A 23,982-nucleotide genomic window follows, 5' to 3' on the forward strand; every position below is an offset into this window, starting at 1 on the left:
CTTCACACCATTGTATTTCCTGTTTACATTCATACATTGGTGTAGATTAATAGAACTAGAAGAGAATTCAGGAAATTATCAGTTCAAAGACAGTTGCCTTGGGAGAACTACTACTGAAGGTGTTCAGGCATAGGTACAAGGGTCTATCACTTAGGAAGTTATAGATAAAATCTGGACAACAGAAAGTTTTATAGACTATGTTGGTGGATGAGATTGATTGTATGTGGAGATCTAGTATGTAGAACCTACAAAAGTAGGTCTACTCTCATTGAAGATTCTTGTCCCTTTCTCTATTCATATATAAAGGGTAGCCCTAGTCTGGAATTTACAGGGTTCTGCCTAAGAGGCTTTTAAACCCCAGCACCAGAGACCTTTAAGTACCCCGTGTATTCTGATTCTCACCTCAATGTTCCTTCAATTACTCTAGGCCACATCCAGGTAGGTCTGACTGAACACCGTAAATCCTAATAATACTGCATCTCAAGTATCCCTTTAGCCAGAGAGAAATCAAACTGGGCTCTTTATGAAGCCTGCTGCATTATTTTGGCATGTTTGTACAAAACCAGAAATAACTTCCCTGAAGATCACTGAAACGAAATGATCTTTCACCCAACTGAGAAAGGCTACACAGGCTTATGCCCTATTTTAAAGAGTAGTGTGATTGGTGGGGAATGATGATGGGAGTGATTTCTTGACTGTTTTCTTTTACACTTTGCTGAAATGGAACAAATCAATCCTGTCTTCATTATTTATAAAACCTTAACACCAACAAGGCGGGGTAAACTAATGAAACCAGGCGCAAGGAATGTGGAAACTTTTGTTTCTAAACTGCTGGAACACAGACATGTATTAGTGTCTTATAGCTTTTAAAGGGCTTGAAGCAATGAGTTTTCTGCCTCCAACAACTGTTGGTAGAAAACAAGCACTTGTACCCGATTATTTACCACTGTAAATGGCAACCAGGGGAAGGATCCAGCAAAGAAGCCTATGTTTTTGAAGAACACAGTATATCCTCACGTATACTTTGAAGAACACAGTAACTGTATGCCCTTAGAAAATAGTGACCATATGACTAGTAACACAAAAGATTTTGTAACAGACTTACAGGGCATATTTAATCCTTGTACTACCTCTATGAATTTAATATTTTCTACATGTTACAGATGAGGAAACTAAGTCTCTAAAGGATCAAGTGGCTTGCTGAAAGACTATTAATTATTGTGCAGGAGGTGGGTTTTAATTTTTTTTTAAATAAAGGCAATTAAGAATCTAAAAAGCCAGGATTTGAATTCAGGTCTATGGCTAAATCCTAAGTTCTTTACATTTTTCTAAGAAATATTTTTCTGGGAAGTGGAAGAAGAAAATTGACCTCTATTAAGTAATATGTCAGTTTGGATTATGAATAAAAGATTTGATATCTGTCAGCCACAGTTCAATGCCACACCTGCTCTGTTCTCCCTCTCTGATGCCCATTTATGAAAAGCTGATATTCATACATCCTCAGGACTTTTGAAAACCTGACAATTGTCATCTCTGCCATTGTGCCCATTATGAGGACACTGGTACTTGAGCTGAGAGTACCATCTCCTGGTACCTCCTAAATCACCAAGCTTCCAGATGCAACTGTAGGTCAGGGGTCCACTCTGTGAAAAAGCACCACAAAAAGGAAAACAGTGACATTTTGATGTAATTTATACCACATCTCATCTGTGCTCTAAAGCTACACTGAGTTGCCTTATGCCGCTGAATGTCAAGAAGAGAGGCTCCTTCAGCTTTTGCTAGCGATCTTTGTTTTCACAGGGCTCATACTTCGGTCTTTGTATCTGGAACAAAGGATGCACTAGACTCCATCTCCTTTCAGTGTCCCACTTTCATCTACTAGGGCTCCAGCTGCCAGAACTTCTGCCTATGGTCTTTAGCACTTGGCTGAAAGTTATGTGCTGTCCAGGTAGTAATAGCTCAGTGATCCTGATTTGGTGGAAGGCTCTTGGTTTGCAAGAAGAAATCCATGTGGCTCATGGCCGGGCGCGGTGGCTCAAGCCTGTAATCCCAGCACTTTGGGAGGCCGAGGCGGGTGGATCACAAGGTCGAGAGATCGAGACCAACCTGGTCAACATGGTGAAACCCCGTCTCTACTAAAAATACAAAACATTAGCTGGGCATGGTGGCGCGTGCCTGTAATCCCAGCTACTCAGGAGGCTGAAGCAGGAGAATTGCCTGAACCCAGGAGGCGGAGGTTGCGGTGAGCCGAGATCGTGCCATTGCACTCCAGCCTGGGTAACGAGAGTGAAACTCCGTCTTAAAAAAAAAAAAAAAAAAAAAAGAAATCCATGTGGCTCATCAGCATCATGACCTGACAGTTAAGTGGTCAAGGAATAAAATATGTATATGTGTGTGTGTGTGTGTGTGTGTATATATATATATATATATGAGTCATATGGTCTGAATATAGGATCAAGAGCTTTTATCCATGTTCCCTTATCTGTCTGGAGTTTTGGAATGTAAATTTAAATGTGTATGTGCTCATACTGCTGTCATTAATGATAAGCTGTCTGGAAATTTAGTGATGGCATATCAGACTCTAGGGACAGAAGTGGAATTTTCTATTACCAAGGTCATTACTTACTATATTTAGTGCCTTGGACACTGTGGGTATTTATGTGACAAAGTGAGTGAGAGGGAAGGGCATTTGAAAAAAGGAAGAGAAAGAGAAATGTCTACCTTTAGTACTGCCATTAGACCTCAGTGAAAATAACTCCTGCCCCGAGCCCCATACTTTATGGGGACTGTGCTTTGGAGGATCTTCCTCAAAATTTTCTAGTCCCCTTCCAGTGCCTGAGACAGGTGGGGCCCACAATGTCATCCAGGCAGAGCTTTCCATGCCAAGACAGGGACCCTCGTGGATCTCAGTCAAACCTCTGTCTTATGTGTGGAACCAGTTAGATGCCCTGAGGAGCTCTACGATTCCCATCTGTGGGGTTATTCCAGGGGTTCAGGGTGCTGGCCTGGCAAGCTGATTACTCCCACTGGCTGGTGCAGAATGTCTTTTGAAGGACTGCATGAGGTTGGGCCTCCAGAATGGACTGAAACAGTGATTAAAGGTGACTCAAATTGTTTATAGATATAGATAAGAACTCCATGTATTTTTCCAGAGCTTCATGTATTCTAGGGTGGTCTAGCCTTCAGGAGAAGGTCACCCATAAAAATAGATTTCTGATAGGGAGGATCTAAACCTGATAACTTGCAGTCCAACATAACATTATTTTAAGCTCCTTAAGAATAGAGATCATCCTTATCATCATAGCTTCCCAAAGGCTGGCACAGTGCTAAGCATATGACAGACAGGAAAAAAACATACTTAACTGATATTAAGATCTCTTCCTTCTGTTCATCTACCCCTTTAATAATTATTTCTTCTAACACAGTATTTCCTGCTTGTAGACCACACATGGATTATCAGTTAGTTTCCAAAGCACACTGGGCTGGAGATCATGATGTTACTAAAATGCCACTCTCAGAAATGCACTGGGAAGAATATAGCACTAATAAATAAAGGAAACTGCATTGGAAGAGGTATGATCAATGAATTTCTACAAGATTAAGACTCAAATTTAGGGGGAAAGTCATATGAGCTTCAAATAAAACAATATTGTTATTTGCTCAGAACTCTAAAAATAGAGAAGGAGAGCAGACAGCTTTAATCTCTTGAGAAAAAGCACATGATGCTCAACAGAATGCCAAGAATATAAAATATGCCTAATTATCTGTGTATAATTCAGAAAGCATAAAATGTTGTTACCCTGCTACAGCTTTATTTGAAAATAAAATTTAGCATTATTTCCTGATTATAATAGATAAGCCTGGTATTTGTAGTTGTTTACAAGAAACAGATGAGAAGAGGGGTAGTTATTGCAAGGTATATATCTACTTTAATTGGCACTAGGAAATTATTAAAATTGAGGCAGCTTTGGGGACTAACCATGTCATCCTCCTTCCCTCCCTTTATCCTCTCTTTCCCTCTCTCATAACCTGTGAAGATGGTGCATCACAAGATTCATCAGCTGCCCTAAGGGGTGAGGTCATGTGGGGCCAGGCAACTCTCCCTAGACCAATCAGAATCACCCATGCCCAAAGAGCAGCTGTTGCTGGACAAGGCTGTGAGTGTGGCTATTTAATTTTGAAGGGAAGTTTGGATAATTCACCAGATATGTCAACCATAAATGTAAATACTTTGAAAATATATGTATAAAGGAAAGTAATTTTAAAATTCCTGTAATTTCACCACCTAAAGATAACTGCCATTAATAACTGAATACATTTCATTCCAATTTCAACATAGGCATAAATACTCTGAATATTTTTCACTAATTTTGTATAACACTAATTCCATGTATGTTTCCACATCACTAAATATTTACTAAAATACTGTTATTTATTGGCTATAAAAGTTATCAAATGAATGCATCATCATTTATTTAATCTCCTTTTAAAAAATTTATAATATATATTTTTTCATTTTTAAACCAATGTATACTGACCATCTTTGTAGCCAAGTCTTTGTACACATACATGATTTCTTTAGGATACATTTCTCCAGCTGGAATCTGCTGGGTCAAAGAGGATGAACTTTTAAAAAAGTTACAAATACTACAGTTTTACAGAAATAGTTATGCCAATTTAAACTCATACATCCTGTGTACAAAATATATCTTTCTTCATACCCTGTGAATACCAGGTATTATGCCTCTCTCTTTTTCATTTCCAGTGTTATACTGTATTATATTTCATTAATTATTCATCTGCAATTTATAAGGGAAGATTGCTGCCGTCAGTTTCATTGACCCGCCCACCCCCATGGATAAATATAATTTAGCCTCTTTTAAAGTTTCATGGAGAATACAGAGATAAGTCTCATGGAGTTCTGTAAAAGAGAATCTTCTATGCTAGTTTTGAAGCCTGAATATGTGTGTGAATCTGAACATTGACTATTTCTGGTCTAGCTAAAGATTAAGAGTTTGCTAAGTGAATAGATCTTCCTTGTTATGAACAATTATTCTGTGTAATAACATGCACTTAAATTATATTTTACTCTAAAGAAAAGTGTGTAGAGGGTAGTTTTGGTTGGTTTGGTTGGTTGGTTGGTAAGAGAAGAATATCCATAATTTCTCTAGAACATTCTTTTATCCAAACTGCTGGAGTGCTGATGACTGACTAATGCATGAATAAAGCCAGTACTCTATGTTTAAAGTCTTGAGACATAAAACGGCTTTTTTGGTAAGAGGGAAGGCTGAGAGTTTCTTCTCTTTTCCTTAATTTTTTTGTTGTTGTAATTCATTATTTTTCTTGGATCATATCTCTTAAGAAAGATGTGTCTGTTTAAGTAATTGCTTGCTCCTGCACACTCCTCCAGGTTCAAGGGCAGAACAATTCAATTGCACACTGTTTAATCCTTTGCTTCCAAATAAGCAATGTTCCCATCAGTATCCTCCTTTCTTCTGGTCTTTGCCACAAGGAGTTTTCCACACCAGAGTCAGTCTCTGGATTCTTCTCTATCCAATCTAATTTGGTTTTTATTAAAACCAGAGATCTTTTGAAAATATTTGAATAAGCACCTTTGATCCTTTCATATTTTTCAAGGATTTCTTAGTTTCTTCCCAACACTCAGCTGCTAGATTTCAGGGTGCAGCCAGCCCTACACAAAGACATTTTAAGCTGATGGTATCATCTGAATACCCAGGGAAAGGCCTTTTTGGGGACTCTCAGTAGCATAGATGGCTAGGAGCCACACTGGTCCTGTTCTTCATTTCTCTGGAGATGAGTCAAGGAAGGCAGGACTTTCAGACACATGCTCCTTTCATCCTGCAGATAAAGTGTTCTCACAGAAACAATGAGCCTTAATAAAAACACAAGCAACTTCGGTATGCCTGTTTTCCCTCAGTCCGTGCTCTCCCAAGATCTTTCTTTCTTACTAGGCCAACTCTTCTTAATGTAATTGTAGTTTTCTGACTGAACACCCTGAGGCTATAAGGCCTTTCTACCTGTACAGAAGCATTATCAAGCTTTCTGGGTGTAAGAGTAAAGATTTAGATCTACACTAACATGCATGTGGAGATTTATTTTTTCTGATTCTCATTCCAAGGAGTTTAATCTTTTTATTATTATCATTTTATTATTATTATACTTTAAGTTTTTGGGTACATGTGCAGAATGTGCAGGATTTTTATGTAGATATACACATGCCATGGTGGTTGCTGCATCCATCACCCCGTCATCTGCATTAGATATTTCTCCTAATGCTTTCCTTCCCCTAGCCCCTGACCTCCCCACAGGCCCAGGTACCTGTTGTTCCCCTCCCTGTGTCCATACGTTCTCATTGTTCAACACCCACTTATGAGTGAGAACATGTGGTGTTTGGTTTTCTGTTCTTGTGTCAGTTTGCTGAGAATAATGGTTTCCAGCTTTATCCATGTCCCTGCAAAAAACATGAACTCTTCCTTTTTATGGCTGCATAGTATTCCATGGTGTCTATGTGCCATGTTTTCTTTATCCAGTCTATCATTGATGGGCATTTGGATGGATTCCAAATCTTTGCTATTGTGAACAGTGCCACAGTAAACATACATATGCATGTGTCTTTATAATAGAATGATTTATAATCCTTTGGGTATATACCTAGTAAAGGGATTGCTGGGTCAAATGGTATTTCTCTTTCTAGATCGTTGAGGAATTACCATACTGTCTATAAATGGTTGGACTAATTTATACTCCCACCAACAGTGTAAAAGCATTCCTATTTCTCCACATCCTCTTCCGCATATGTTATTTAAAGTCTTATCTGAGGTATGGCCATGCGTTAGGGGAGGGAACTAAGCCTCAGGGCTTCTGGGACCAGCTTTGTTTTCACTTGCATTGTATCTTTGAAGATACAATTAAATACTCTTTGGAATTTTAGTTTCCTCATTTATAAAATGAAGGAGTTAAAGTTATTGGAAAGTTTCATCTCTCTTCAAGGGTGAATTATGACTTTACTCAGAAGGGGCTAGTACCTTTAATTTGGAGGAAAAAGTCTAATGCAAAATTAAGCTTGGTAACATTGTTTTGGTGGCAAGGCATAGGTTTTCAAGGTTGAGTAGTTACAGGAGAGAGAGCCGTGTTGCAGTAAGTGTCATGACAACCAGCACACCTTGGCTCTCCCTCCTGCTCAGTGATCTTGGTAAGCCACCTCACTGTTTTCAGCTACAGATTGTTAATATAAACAAACTAAACTAAAAAACAAAAATACAAAGCAAAACAAAAAAAATTACAGGGATAACAACAGTGACTTCTTTATCGTTAAGAACGTTAAAGAGAAGTCATGAAGTGCTTTGTCTACTTAGTAGCCGGCACAAAGCTAATCCTTACTGATTACTGTTAATATTACTAGGGCCCCACTAGAGCTAAAGTTTATCAAGTATGTCATTTGAACTCTCATTATTTAATTTGATCACTTTCTTAACTGCTTTTGTAGGGATACATTTCAATGTCTTTCTCTTTGCAAGTTTGTTTTTAATATATTGTGTGTGTATGTGTACATCGAGACATACACATAGATATTCAATATAGTTCAGTAGATATGGTATCTATAAACTTCAAAAGCTAAAGTACTTTTCTATTTATTTATCAAATATTTTTACTAAGTATTTCCAATGGAGTTTTTAAGAATTCAAACCAGTTGAGAGAAACCTCTTACAAAAATGTTTGTATTTGTTGTAGGACACTTGGGTGGCTTTACAAAGTAGCTCTTCAAAAGCACAAACATTTTAAAAGCTGATTTCAAATAGCAAACAGAAAATGTACATACTGCATGCTGAAGTAATTTCTAAAAATTTAATGTCAGCTTTGTCATAAAATTTTAGAGTTTAATTACTCTGTGTATTAATAAATGGAGTTGTACAATTTGACCGCTATAGTTTCCATATGTATTGGTTGACTATCACAGCTTATTTGGACATAATTATGAAGTATATATGATATGACCATATCCAATTCTAAGTTCATCTCTACTGTATAAACTTCTGATTGTATTAAGAGCATTGTTTCACCAAAATTTGTGCTGTTTTAAAGATATAATTTTATCTTTAATGTTAAATGTTTTAATTGAATTTACTATGGCATTCATAATAATGTCAGATGTTTTGCACTGTAAGGAGAATGAGTTTCCAAAAGACTGACTTTTATTCCATGAATTTGATGAAAAAATTGCATAGATTGGAATGAACAGATTTTTCACTTGAGGTATTTTGATGGTACTGACATAACTGTCAAGCCAGGAGCAGTGGCACATGCCTGCAGTATCAGCTACTTCAGTGGCTAAGGCAGGAGGATCTTCTGAGCCCAGTAATTGGAATCCAGCCTGGGCAACATAGAGAAAAACTGTCTCTAAAAAAAGAAATACAAAAACAAAACTGTCCTTATTTAACTCTTAATTTCTTCTGCTCATTGAGCCATTTACTAACAGCTATTGCTTTACTTTTAATTAATTTACAAAAAAAAAAAAAAAAATACCAAAAAGCAAAAAACAAACAAAAAACCCAGGGAGTGAAAAATGACTGAAAGTAATTTAAAATAGCAATTTGATCTAAATGAAAAGTCGTATCTCACTGAAGGCTATGAAGGGTACCTTCTATGATTACAAATGAGACACACTCTTTACAGATTAGTTACTTTTGCAGTAATGTCTGGTGCTTCTCCAACAGATTTGTATCTTCTGGTTTTTATGTGGTCAATATATCACTATAACCCATGATGAATAGTAAATGCCAACAAATATTTTATATACGTTACATGCTTATTATTAACTTTCTGGAGAAAACAAAATTTGCTTCTTATTTTTCAACTCAATACACTGTATTAGGCCATTCTTGCATTGCTATTATATAGTATAAATAAATATCTGAGACTGAGCAATTTATAAGAAAAGGAGTTTAATTGACTCATAGTTCTGCAGGCTGTACAGGAAGCATGACACCAGCATCTACTTTTGGGGAGGCCTCAGGTAGCGTTTACTCATGATGGAAGGTGAAGGGGAACAGGCATTTATTTCATCTGGCAAAAGCAGGAGCAGGAAAGAGAGACGAGAGGTATCACACACTTAAATGACCAGATCTCCTGAGAACTCAGAAAACTCACTTATCACCAATGGGATAGGCTGAACCACCCATGGTGGATATGTCCCCATGATCCAAACACCTCCCACCAGGGGATTACAATTCAACCTGAGATTTGGATGGGGACATACTAAGTTGGTGCAAAAGTGATTGCAGTCTTTGCCATTACTTTCAAGGGCAAAAATCGCAGTTACTTTTGCATCAACCTAAATGTAGTCAAACCATATCTCAGACATCTGCTTTTTTTCTTTTACCTTATTGTTGCTAGAGTTATGCATGGAAAAATAAAAAAGCTTTGTCAAAAAGTAAGTACATAAATGACAAAACAATACAAAAACTTTTTAAACTGTTCTCTTTTTGCTCCACAGGTAGGATGACTCTGTCTTTATTTCCTCCACTTATCTCACATGTACCTGAACTATAATTTATTATATGTGTTATTCACAGTCTCCTGGTTGACTGCAAGTTGGTAACTTCATGTATCTTGCAGGCCTTGTCACTGATCACAGTATAACTGATTGGTATACCAAGTGGCCAGCCGTGATAGATTATCAAATACATCTCCCAGAACTACTTGAAACTGGAAAGAGTTCGCTGTCCGTAGCAACTTATATCCAAGCACACTTTATCAGCAAGCTCTTTTTGAAGAAGAAATATTAATGATTAGGAAAGGGGCAGGGAAAGAGGGAATTATCACTGGTGATCTTTTAGATTTCGGCCATTTATGCGGGTAAGAACGCTGTGAACTGTATGCATGTCACACATGCTACTTGATAAGACCACGGCAGAAGTAGAAGAGGAAAGGGGAGGCCTACCCAACTATTTTACAATTTATTCTAAAACAACAATTACACCAAAATTTCACCATACATGAAAAATCTGAGATAGATACTAAAATGGACAGAAAACCAGGGCAATACTCATAAACTAGTATTGTCAGGGACTTAGGATCATACCGCATAGAGTACTTTATCTGAATTTGTTCTCTGTGGTTCAAGAAGAGTTATGACTTGTAGAAATGGTCACTGAGAGATGAATTTTAAATAACTATCATGAAAGGGCTCTGAAAATGGCACAGCACTGGAAATATCACCACTGGAAATATTAAATCTGAACATGGTTGTTATGGAGAGAATGTCAAGGACATTTCTAAAGGTTTCATGATTTTAGATCAATTTATTGTTATAAGCACATCTTAAAGATATAGAATCATAGCCCTGAGAATGTTGGAATGATTTCAGCACACATAAAAAAGAAAACAGAAAAAATCTCTTCCTGGGTTTATACATTATTCCAAAGACTTTTAATGGGTGTATAGTTATTTAAAGAATTTGCTAATCCCTAGAGTAACCACAGAAAAGAATAGACTATTGACTGAAAGGATCTTAAGATGTCACCAAGTCCAGGGTTTATTGTCAGATGCAATGCTTGGCACATAACTGATGCAAAAGAATCTTTTGGAACAATTAAGGTTTCTGAATCTCATCTATATAATGGGAATTGTAATATTTGCTGAATTCTAGACAGACCAACAATGTTCAACAGCTACTAATGGAGAGAAAAGAAAGGCAGCTGCTTATCTTCATAGGAGATAATTAGGTGAAAGATAAGTAGCTGTAAAATAAGAGCCATGTTGTATACTATATTTAGAGATTTCTGATACTGTTGTTTGTATTCAACTTGTGATATATTACTTCGATTAATCTTAGTTTGTTTGAAAGATAAACATTGTAACATGGTCCTCCCAGCGTATGACTACATTCATATTTCTTGGCAGAGAACCTTTTATGTAAACCTTATGGGCAATGGGTAAATGACAGATGGTTTTAACCTGAATAGTCCAGTTCTTATTTTCTTTCACAACTCTTTTTGTCTACCTATGAAGATCTAGGCAATGCGTAGTAGAATAGAATTATTTCTTTTTCAAACTGATATTACCTTTTCAGTTAAAACTGCAGCTGGTGAAATATATGGCATTACTGCTACCAATAAATTAAGCCATAGTCCATAGGAAAAACAGGTTCTAAGTTTCAATCACAGCTCTGCATTTACTAGCTTGGCAACTTTAGACAACTTATGTAAATTCTTTTAGACGTGTTTCTCCATTTATAACATGGGAAAAATAATGATTTGCAGGGTTGTTAAGGATTAAGTGAGATATATAAAGTGTTTAGCAAGTCTGAAAATACTCCATACTACTGTTTTCCTCCAACTACAGGTTCTAAAAGGGCTGGGGAGATGTGCTCTGCAGAGAAGAATTCAATTTCATCAATATGTTTAGAGTCTGTTCTATGCCTCAAGCACTGCTACAGACATGGTGAAAAAGAAAAGAGAATCTTAAATATAAATGGATTCTTGCCCTCCAGATAAAGATCAGTGAATAGCCCAGTATGGTTTCTAGGTACATACATGTGGAAATAGATGAGACTGGAGTGTCCCAAGTAGGAGGCTGTGGAGCTGAGACTTTTCCCTGTACACCATGGACAGGAGTAAATGTCAGCAATGCCATCTCTGAAAAAAAAAATATGGTAAAAGAACAGCCAGTTAGTCCTCAGGTAACACTCTTACAGGGCAAAATTACAGGTTGAGAGTTAAAATCACTTGTTTCAATTCCAGAAGTCATATCCCAGAATGATTTGCAGGCTTCCACCACAGAGCCTAAGTGCAGGACGTAGCTAACAAGTAGTGAAGGGAGAACATCGTAGAGCAGGTAACTGAGCAGGAACAAGGCAGCCCAGTGGGCCAAACACAGGATTAGTTTCACACTCCTGAGCTATCGTGGCTTGGCTGTCATATTGCTTGGGGACATGCAGGAAGCTGCTTCATTTCCACATTTCACCATCTGTGAGATGGGGTTGTAATTTTACTGAACACACAGGGAGCTCAGGGGCTTACTACACTGCTTTTAAGTTAAGATTTTGGAGAAAATTTGCTGTTTTCAGAATCAAGAGAACAAAATGTATTTGTATTTTTAATGTACACTTGATTCTGACTATTGGCAGATCCTGTACTTGTATATTTACCTATTCACTAAAACTTATTTGTAACTGCCAAATCAATATCTGTGGCTCTTTTATGGTCATTCCCAGACACACACAGGCAAATGTTTGGGTCTCCTGACTCACAGGTTCCAACCTGAAGTGGAACAAGGTGATGTTCTGTGTATTCTTTCTATGGTCTATTTAATGCCTTTTTCTTTGCATTTTTGTGCTTTGCTGGTGATTTTGCTATTTGGAATGGCCTCCAATTATAGTGCTAATGTACTATGTAGTGATCCAAAGCACAATGTACCTTGCAGAGAAATTGTCCCTGTTATATGAGCTATATCCAGTCATGAGTTAGAGTGCTTTTGGCTATGATTTCAGTGTTAGTAAACCAACAACATATATTAAGGTATTTTAAAATAAAAACATACATAAAAAAAGATTATTTATTGATCAATGAAAAATGTGCTCAGAGGCTTACAGGAACCAAACTCTGTATTTTCCCTAGGAGCAGTGGTTCAATATTTGCTACTAATTTAGTGTTTGAGGCTTTTAGTCACCTAGTTTGGCCTAAGTGTTAACCAAATCCCCTTTGCCTTAGTTTAAGGTAATTGACTTCTACTTTGTCCTTAGAATATGGAGAAAAATATAACAAAGAACAAAGCTTTGTTCTTTCTGCCAATAATGAAAGTCAGCTGTAGTTATTATTATCTTAAATGTTTTCTTTAGACAAATCAGCTTTACGGATGAAGGAGAGTTTATCAATTGTTTCATCCCACCCCGTAATTTTACGTTAGAGAAAATGAGGTGTCAAGATGTGACTAGATCTCAGGCCTTAAGAATCAGGCAGAGCCCTCAAGTCTGTCTTTATATGATTAGGCTACACTGGCTTTCCTGGGTAGACATGGGGAAAGTGACTGGTTTAGAAGGTGTGGTTTCATGGGGTTAGATAAAAGAGTCCAGCAGTGCTTATTTTTCTGGTGATTTTTACATGCTAGAATGCATAGTTCATGTACCTGTGTTTGAAGAAACAAATGCCCTTGCTCCACGTTTGTGTGTGACATTGTGCTATAGCAAAAGACCCATATCAGGGAAATAGAATCAACATTTATAGAAAGCTTTTTTTCCCTTTTAAATCACTACTATTGGTATAGACGTGTTATTTATGCAATTAAGTCAACAAAGCTTCATTCTTTGTTATGTTTTTCTTCATATTCTAAGGACAAAGTAGAAATTAGTCACCTTAAACTAAGGCAAAAGAGATTTGGTTAACACTTAGGCCAAACTAGGTAAGAGAAAAATGAGTCATGGGGAGAAAATGATTATACCTAGAGATGTTGAGGAAGCATAAAGGTGACTGTGTGCCCTGAATGATGTCATTAAATTCAACAGGTATCTGTGGATCTACTAAGTGCAAAGCATTTTGCTTTGTATCCTAGTATTAATCTTTTTAGGTCTATATTATGGTAATACTATTATAATCAAATTCATTCTGATTGCCAATCAATTTGGGTATGATAAGATAATAAATAGGCATTATTTATCCAAAATCATAGTCTATGTATGTCTCTATGTCTCTAATTTTTTTATTGATATCATCCTTTTTTTCCCCATTATATGCTTGGAAACATCATTCCTGGAAACACAAAAAGCCGATAAACCAAATGCAGTAGCTTCTAGTATAGAAAGTCGGTGTCTAAGAGTGAGAATCTAGAGTGCATGTCTTTGGGTGAGATCTAGAAGCCAGATCAACCTGATCTGTTCCTTGACATGTGAGCATTTCTTTTGATAGCCCCAGGATAATCATTAGGTAGTGTGGTTGTAAGTAGAAGACAAAAAATAGCCCAATTTTTAGGTATACTGAAAAAGTTTAGGGTAAATTTAGAGCTGAGGCCTGCATTGTTTTATCACTGAGTTTTCTTCTATAATTTGTATAAATTATTCAGGTATAATTTGTCAAACAGCACTAACAATCAATTGCCATTGGTACTTCTTTGTCAACAGATTTTAATCTTCTAAGAGCAAAAAGGAGGGAATTAACATTGACCACTTACCATGTACCTTACACTGCTCTGGACTGTTCTATATGTTACATTATTTAATTATCATAGCAAACGGTTGAGATGGGTGCTTTTTTTCCCAATTTTATAAGTAAAGAAACAGAAGTAAAGAGATTATGTAACTTTCCTAAGATCACTAAGTAATGGAGACAACTTTCATATTCAAGGATACCTTGATTCAAAAGCCATCCCTCTTTACTGAATCACACAGCCCTCCCTCTTGTTCATATGCTTTCTATATAATAGTTGGGAAGTCCAGGCATTGTTTCTCATTGTGTGATCCACAGACCTTATGTGTCAGCATCATCTGGGATACTTATTAATGATGCAAATTCCTGGACTCCATCCCTGAAATAGGAGTCAGAATTTCAGTGGATAAGGCTCCAGAATCTGCTTTGTTAACAGGCTTCCCAAGTGCTCCCTATGCAGTCTGAAGTTTGAGAGGCGATTATCTGCATACTCATAACTTCAATGAGGGTAGAATAATAGAGAATATTGCAAAGCCAGCGTCAAAGATATTGATGTTTGTAGCAGGTGCTATCAGTGCCCTGTGCATATCCCTAGGCCTTAACCATGTCATTCAGGCAGCCAGCTTCAGCTATCAGTATCTTGTGCCTTCTCCTTGGGCTTTTCTTCCAAGCCTTGGATAAAGCTCTTTTTGTATACATGGTAGACAAGCAGTATCAGAGAAATAACTGCCATACCTTCTGCAGGTGGCAGAGTGTACAGTAACCAATGGCTGGTAGGAGCTGGTATGTAAATCCTCTAGCTTTCTGATTACTTGGGTGGAGGAGACTGAGCCTTGTTTTTTACAATGTTTTCCAAAGATTCACCTGTGAGATTAAGATTCTGTTACCCACAGTGGTCACTATCTTAATATCTCACCTTGCATTTGCTGCCTTCTCTTTTCTGTCTCACTCCTATACTTTCCTGTCAATATTTCCGATTTGACCCTTATATACTGCTTGCATTTGAATCTTTGTCTCTCAGTCTGCTTCTGGAGAAACCCCAAACAAGAAAATAATTAGCTAAAACTCTCCAATTGTAGCATCTTCTCCTGTATGTTGGGGTGCCATGTTTCTTTCCTCCTTCCTTCGCTGATACAGCTGCCAACTTCTGGACTAATTTCAATAATCTATGCAGGGGTTGGTTTAGAAAACACATGCCAAATGCTATGTTTTCTAAATCAGCACCTATGTTTTCTAAATCAGCTCTCTGACCTCCTCTCGGCCCATCACATGCATCCATCCTTCATAATAAAATGCAAAGAGTAAAAGATTATGAAATCAGTTGACATTGAGTTCAAATACTGACCTTTCTGTTTACTGGCTTTGTGACTTTCACAAATTTCTAAGCATCTCTGGGCTTCCATGTTCTCATATATAAAATAAGAATACAATCTACCTCAGATACTCATTGAGAGGATTAAGTAAAAGAATATATATGAGGTGCCTAACCCCTAACAGTTTATCAGTCAAGGTGTGTTTGTTTGCTCCCTTCCTTCTTCTGGTCTCATAAATTTTCTGAAGACTCTGTGATCACTCTATTTCCTGGTGATCTATTTCTCCTTTATCTGAACTTGATGGCTTTTATTGATCATGCCATTCATGTGGATCTTCATGAAAAATTGACTAACAATACCTAGCAATAGCTAATATCTAATATCCTCCCTAAAACTAGATTGTAGGTGCCTGGAATGCAACTATGTCTTAAATTTATTTATATTCCTTTGGCCTTATATATAAAGGATATTTGATGAATTCTTTTGTTGATTTGTTGATGTATCAGTGATTATTAGCAACGTCTAACTTAATTATCTATATTTGATCTCTACACACTTCAATCTTTATAGCTGGCACCAGCTACAGGCAGTTATAAACTCCTATGGGCCTGGCAGGGGGAATGTAAAACAACCATCGCATTCTCCCAGCGAGGGCTGAAATTTCCAGAAAGTTCAGGACATGAGTGGTGTGCAGGTTGGCAAGACATGTTTTTGCAGAACTTCTTGTCAGACATGAGAGCCATGGAAGAACTGAGTTCTGGCTGGAACCCTTCTTCAAATGGATATAGTGTTTTGGAGGAGGCAAGGAGTTAGAGAACGTGGTATTCTTTATACAAAAATTGTAACTTGGATTCTCTCTACTCACCCTACACTAGAATCTGGAGTGAATAATTAATTATTATTTACCTGCTTCCACTCATCATACCCAATCCCTACATTATATTACTGATACTTATTACTATGTTCTGGAAGGCATCCTTAAAGCTCCCTTTTATGTTGTTTTGTAAAAAACATGTGACACCTTATTCTTTTATAGCTAGAGTTCTTTCTGCTTCCCCTAATAAATTAAAATAATTTCCATGACTTCTATTTAAATTTCAAATGCTATTTCTTTCTTTTACAAAGTCTGGTCCATGTGCAATTTTCCAACTTTGTTTTATATTCTATAATTTCTGGAGACATAACCAAACCACAAGTCTCCTTTGAATACAGTGGAGAAAATCAAATATTTAAATTATCATCCGTAATAATTATTACCAGTATTATGAAAAGATCTCTTTGATCCTGCCTCCTTTAGTGTCTCCCTTAAAACTCAAGAGACTTTTTAAAATGGTACCTCTTTTCCCCATTGTTCCTTTCTTCAGGCCTTAAGCATTTTTTCTTCTTGGAACTGTGATCCTATTGCCTGACATTCAAGTTAAACTTGGAGGAAAGATCATAATTTATAGAGGAAAAAAGCTTAATGATCCATGTACCCTTAACCACATTCATTTCCTTTCAAAACTTATACTGAAATAGGTAAAAGTATCCCTCAGTAATAAGGACAACATATATTCCTGGTCCTCAGCATTAAAATCTTCGTGTCACAGAGCCACTACACGTGCTGTATCTGATGGCTTCTGAAGTAGTTCCAAAAAGGCAAAGTAAGTGGACTTCTCAAGGGTTCAACAAAATTGTCCATAGGCCACTTAGAAGTAACAAAGGATATCATCCTGCTTAAACAAAATCCAGGGAGCTTTTAGTAGGGGTGGAGGGACCATAGATTTAACACTGAGCACAACCACAGAGGTTTAGTAATACGAATGGTAGAGTTCTGAAGGAGTTAAGCCTGGTTTCAATATCACGCTCTGGTCTTACAGTCCAGCAAAGCACAGTAAGTTGAGGTTCAGGAAAATGAACTACAATCTGGGGAACATATGAAGAATTATCAGGGAGTGATTTATAGTACTCTTCTGGCAATGAGGAAAGTGTTGGGTGAAGAGCAATATACAGGGGGAATCTATCTTGTCCTATTGTGGTCTGTATTTTTTTTTTCCCTTCAGCATTTAGATGCCAAACGCAGGTGTCAAGTACAATGACACTGAGGCCTATTTTCGGGTGGAAGGTGGGAGGAGGATGAATTGAAAAACTACCTATCAGGTATTATGTGGATTACCTTGGTGACAAAATTATCTGTACACTCAACCCTGGCGACACTGAATTTACCCATGTAATAAACCTGCACATGTACCACTTGAATCTGAAAGTAGGAAAGAAAGCAAAAACAAAACTTTTGTTTATAAATATTGCTGATTACTTTACCTAGAATAAACCTGTTGAAGTGGCATTTGGGGTTAAAGGGTATGACATACTTTCAAGTAGGTAAACTTATATGAACATATGTGTATATATGGTTTTTATCACTAAAAGATCCTTTAAAAATGTTGTACCAGTTCATATTCCTACTTGCAGCATATGAAAATGCTCACTTTCCAAGAGGAGAACATTTAAAAACCAAATAAACAATAAATAGAAAGAATTCAATGCAGACAATATAAAAGTTTTAAAGGTAATCAGATAGTTTTCTTTTTATATCACATATTTGAATGCATAGTAAAAACACTGAAGGAAGGAAGGCTAAACAGACATCTTTTACACATATCAAATTTTGGACAAATTCTTGAGGGGAAAAAAATAAACAGCATGTTGGAGAAAGCTGGTAAGATGTAATGGCACAAGAGATGATATGTGATTCTATGCATGCCATCACGTAGCCCTCTTTCCCCCTTTACCCACTGAAAATGACAGAACTTGGACTGCTTACAAGTCTGGATATATGGGAATGATGTTCCCCACATGGCCAAAGGGAAATGGCTCAGACATGTGCATTCCTGAGGCCAGCTGAGTAGTGTGGTCTTGGTGAATTCCTGTATGTTTGAATCAAGGTAGTCATGGGGTTGGTGCTGCATAAGGTTAATTTGGAATTGCTTTTCTTCAGGTTTAATATGCACAGTAGCTTTTAGTAGGGAAAAAAATGGTTTCCAGGCACATTGGCCATCTTTCTGTGCTTGTTTATTATATAATCTTTATTCAAATAATATTTCTCCATATTATTAAAGGCTAGTTGTATTTTTCAGTATTTTTTAAAAATTTAAACATAAAGAATACAAAAATCCCTCACAAATTCTTCACCTAATGATAGGGTATCATTGTTTACGGCATTTCCCTCCAGTTTTTTTTTTTTTTCTTTTATGTTCTTGTGTTTCTTTTGCAGAAAATCAAACTGCATACATGTTTTATGCCTTGCTTTTTTACTAAATACAATATATTAAACATTTTCATGTCATAAAACAGTCTTTAAAAACGTATTTAATGGCTGTCTAATATTTGCTTGTATTAATATGTGCTAAATTATTTAGAATGCTCTCACTGTTGAACGTTAAATCTGCTTCCATTATTTTATTAATCTGAGTAACACAGTGATGAACATCTAGCAGAAATCTTTGCTGTGTTTCTGATGTTTTCCCTAAGGTATATATTTCTAGACATATGTATTTTTTATTTCCGAGAATAACAAATGATGACTAACACTGGTACCAAAAAGCTTATTTTCTCTTATTTCATTTGCTTTCTGCTTGCGAGTTTTGGACTATCTATTCTTTACAGATTCTACTTTCTTTACAGTTTTGTTTAACCATTTGTTTTAAAATAATAGGCTCTATGTCAGTGACCTTTCAGCTTCTGTTATAGCATACTGTTCTACCATACTGCTCTTATCTTGACTGGTCATCATCTCAAACTCTAACACGCATTTTCCATATATAAAACTTCCCCATTGATGGGGGCTCCTTTCAGGACAGCCATCTCTCTGATCCTCAAGTTTCACCCAACTACCTTGCGGCATCCTGCTTGGAAGGTGAGGCTGCTTCCTGGAATGCAGGCCTTTCTCTCTCAGATCTTGTATTTGATCACAGCTTGGTGCACCTGCTTGTAATGGAAAACCAAAGGTGTGGGTCCCCAGAGCCCCCAGGACTGCACTGCCTTCTAATCCTGCCCAGCATGAGACTCACACCTGCATCACATTTTCTTAGAAGCTGCAAAGAAAAACACCCTAAACCATATCCAGTGATAGGACAAACCATGGAATTGGTTTAAATTTATGAGTTATTACTCTTGAAAATGAAACCAAAGGAAATCAGGGCTACTGTACACTCTAAGCCCATGTGAAAGCAGTGAGTTTTACAGAAGTTAAGTTGAAAATTGGTGTTAAGAGATGGAGTTTCTATTTCAATTGAATGACTCTATGAAAGCAGTTTTATCTTCTTGAACCTCTTTCTGTCCAATGGAAAACAGAAATTAATATTACCTACTCCCTCACTATTACAATGTACTTTGTGAAAACATACAAATTCATATTCAGTGTTTTGTATATCTCAGAGGCAAGGAAGTTAACAGATGACCATTATCCCTAGAAATTACAACTCAGATAATCTGGGTTGCATTTGGCACTATTTCCTAAATATATGATGAATTATTGTTGATATAGAAAAACTTCTTGATGACATGAGTCCTGTTTAAAAGTACCATCTCCTTTACAGCTTGCTATGTCCAACTAAAATATATCAAACACTTCCTGCTGCTCGGTGTTCAGATAATTGGATTTACTTCCATGTTCTTCAGTTTCCATGTGAGCTTTAGTTCCCCTGCTAGGACTATACAACATTGTATCTCATTATTATTATTAGGGTCGTAAACATGGATTATTCATTCTAATGCAGATGGACATCTTTGTCTCCAAGCTAAATCTTGTATGATTATCATTAGAGAAATGCAAATCAAAACTACATTGAGATACCATCTCATGCCAGTTTGAATGGTGATCATTACAAAATCTGGGACAACAGATGCTGGAGAGGATGTGGAGAAAAAGGAACACTTTTACACTGTTGGTGGGAGTGTAAATTAGTTCAACCATTGTGGAAGACAGTGTGGTGATTCCTCAAGGACCTAGAAATAGAAATTCCATTTGATCCAGCGATCCCATTACTGGGTGTATATCCAAAGGATTATAAATCGTTTTACTATAAGGACACATGCACACGAATGTTCACTGCAGCACTGTTTACAATAGCAAAGACCTGGAACCAACCCAAATGCCCATCGACGATAGACTGGACAGGGAAAATGTGGCATATATACACCATGGAATATTATGCAACCATCAAAAATGATGAGTTCGTGTCCTTTGTTAGGGGCATGGATGAACCTGGAAACCATCATTCTCAGCAAACTGACACAGAGCAGAAAATCAAACACCACATGTTCTCACTCATAGGCGGGTGTTGAACAACGAGAACACATGGACACAGGGAGGGAAGCACTACACACTGGGGTCTGTTGGGGGGAAATAGGGGAGGGACAGCAGGGGGTGGGGAGTTGGGGAGAGGTAGCATGGGGAGAAATGCCAGCTATAGGTGAAGGGGAGGAAGGCAGCAAATCACACTGCCATGTGTGTACCTATGCAACAATCTTGCATGTTCTTCACAAGTGCCCCAAAACCTAAAATGCAATAAAAAATAAAATGAAATAAAATAAAATAAAACTAGTTTTGATTAAGGTCTTATGGTATGCAATGAATTGTGTTAAGAGCTCTACAGGCATTATAATATAGAATCCTCACAACCACATAATAGGCAGAATTCTTTTTCTAACTTTGCAGATGAAGAAATTAAAGCATGAAGAGGTGAGAAATTTGCTAGAGCTGATACCATGCAAATGCTATAGAACTTTAGGGTGAGCTTTTTAGCATATGACAATTACTACCTTCTGGAATAAGTCATTTTAGTGTGTAGTTTTTTACTATCCAACTCAACTAAAAACTTAATATATAGGCACCATTAACAAAAAAGTGTTCAATTCTAGGTTGTTATTGTCTTCGTTTTTGTGGGGGAAATTAAACTAGCTTGGGCTTTGTTGGGCTTGACAGCTTTTGTTTGGCTTGTAAAATGTTGCATATTTGGTATAGAAATTACCCAGGGAGTATGACTCTTAACCTCGACATGCTGTTTGTGCTGGAGTCGGGGTTTTGAGACTGTAACCTCTCCTTTCATGTTTTGCAACTGGTCTCTTTTTCTGTGGGTTTTTTTTTTCATTCACTAGAAATGTGTTCTTTTACATTCCTCAGACCTGAAGAATGAACTCTGCCAGGTGAATCTAATTTATTACTCTGCTGACCACATCACTATCCTGTCTTTCCTCTCTTTTATTTTTAAAGAAGTAGTATTCTACTGAAATGTTGGCATGACATGTCTTTATAGAACAATAATCTCTTACTTTAGTGATGCTTTAAAAAGTATCCTTTAAAAACATCTAGTTGGTGTGAAAATAAATCCAAAATGCCTATGTATATAATTCATGTCTTTCATGTGACTCAAGTTTTTGTTCTTCCCTTTGCTAAAATGTTCAGGTCAAAAAGATCTAAATGCCTATTAAAATTATTATTATAGTATTTTGAAAATTTTGAGGTATTTGTTTTCTTATATCCTTCATCAATATAACTTGTCTTAATAGAGCTTCAGGATGATACTCAGAGGCCATAACCCAGAGTGTGCATAAATTTATGCACATGTTGTCGATGAATCAGCTGGGGTATAAAAACTCCCAGGAAATATTTAGAGCCTAAGGAAGACCTGTGCCTAAATAGAAAGCTATCCCACCTATCCAAGGAAATGGGCTAAAGGAGGATTTGGGACAAGGAAAAGCCAAATGAGCAACTGAAGTAACAAATTCTATGTCAGGAGCAAAACCAGGGTCATTGTAACCTAAAGTTATTAGCACTAGCTTAATCATATGCCCATTTGCTTATTTCATTCACAGATATTTGGTGCTCCTAGTAAAATGGTCTTCACACTTCAGTGTCCATCAGATTCACCTGAAGAGATTGTTAAAATACAAAATTTTGGATCACTGCCTGAGATCATGACTCATTTGCTTTGGGGAGATACACAAGACACTTCCTTTTAACAAGCTTTTGGGACATTCTGATGCAGATGTCCCTTTGGATGCACTTTGAGAAATAATTTCATGGTGTCCAAGCCATAGGATGAAGTCCCAAACAGGATTACAAACATGGAACAGACTTGTCTTATTGTTCAGAAAACTTTGAACAAAAAGTGACATGTATTTTAACTTTAATGATAAATAATAGCGGTAATAATAGCTACTGTATGCCAGGCATTATTCTAGACTATATTCATATGTTATTTCAATGAATCCTTGGAGTAACAGTCTTATTCCCATCTTACAGTGAAAGAGACTGAGGTGCATAAAGATGAAGTAACATGTCCAGGGGCAGGAGCCCAGGCCTCTAACCTTCATCTCCTGTCCTGTACACTCTAATCAGGATGGAACTGTACTGTATATCACTATATAAGACAATATATGGTAAGTGTTGAAAATAACATATACAAATTGGTTTAGGGAGTATGATGGAGAAGGAACTTACATTTATTGAGTACTTACTGCATGATAGGATGCCTGTATTTTTAAGTACCCAATGAGGTATAAATTATCATTCTATTTACCCTCAGCTTCATATGTAAAGAAGGGATAATAGAATACCTCATCTCACAGGGTTGTAAAAGATGATTGATTAAAACAGACAATATAATGTATCTAGCACAGTGCCTGGCTTAAGCCCTTGATAAATGTTAGTACTATTATTTTCACTGTCATTATTTTTAAATTGTTTTTAATGGACAAAATTTGTATCTATTTATGGTGCACGACATAATGTTGTGATATATATGCACATTGTAGAATGGTTAGATCAAGCTAATTAACATATCCATGAACTCACATACTTATTTTGGGGGATGAGAGCTTTTTAAATTACAGTCTTAGCATTTTCAAGTAGGCAGTATATTGTCACTATCATTGCTTAAAGCTGAGAAATCAGAGGCTCAGGGAAGTTTGAGAACTTGGTTGAGGTGACCTGCTAACAGGACCTGGGATATCTGATCAGCCTGGCTCCTTTTCCATGCTGTGCTGCCACTCAGCCACTGGGAAAGTAGGATGCCGTTCCTTCTGGTGACCTGGGAAGGCTTCGTGGATGAAGACAGTTCTAGAGTCAGGTTTGAAGAATGGGTAGAGTTTCAAGCACAGAAATAACAGAGAGGGTACTCTAATTTTTGCCTGAGCTATTTACTTCACTGAACTTATATCTATAATTTAACAGAGCCCAAATCTCTCAAGACTTCAGCCTTCAGAACTCCTGCCAAAACAAATCTCAGGCAGGTTAAAGAAAAATGTTCCTGGATTCCTTCAAGACACTCATGTGAAAGGTGCAGGGAAAGCTTGTGTATTTAGGGAAGCAACGGAGGTTGGACAGCAAGATTGCAGCAGCAGAAGAGATGCAGTGTCCTAAAGAGGCAGGCCATGGGTAGCCCTGTGGACCTTTAGTGTCAGCATAAGCCTGCAGAAGGCCAGCCTAGGGGATGTGGCCCCACTTTATGGGGTGGAAAGAAGGAATT

General features: G+C 37.1%; 1 long non-coding RNA gene across 3 annotated transcripts in view; it reads left to right on the forward strand.

The window, feature by feature from the left end:
* The window catches only part of LOC104650946 (uncharacterized), a 313,310-nt gene that overhangs the window by 133,002 nt on the left and 156,326 nt on the right, over positions 1–23,982 (forward strand). For all 3 annotated transcript variants that reach the window (XR_012515011.1, XR_744526.3, XR_012515012.1), the window contains exon 4: positions 22,758–22,894. This is a non-coding gene — a long non-coding RNA (uncharacterized LOC104650946). The remainder of the gene's footprint in view (positions 1–22,757; positions 22,895–23,982) is intronic.

The sequence above is a fragment of the Saimiri boliviensis genome, chromosome 19 (assembly GCF_048565385.1).
Source record: "Saimiri boliviensis isolate mSaiBol1 chromosome 19, mSaiBol1.pri, whole genome shotgun sequence".
NCBI classification, from domain to species: domain Eukaryota; kingdom Metazoa; phylum Chordata; class Mammalia; order Primates; family Cebidae; genus Saimiri; species Saimiri boliviensis.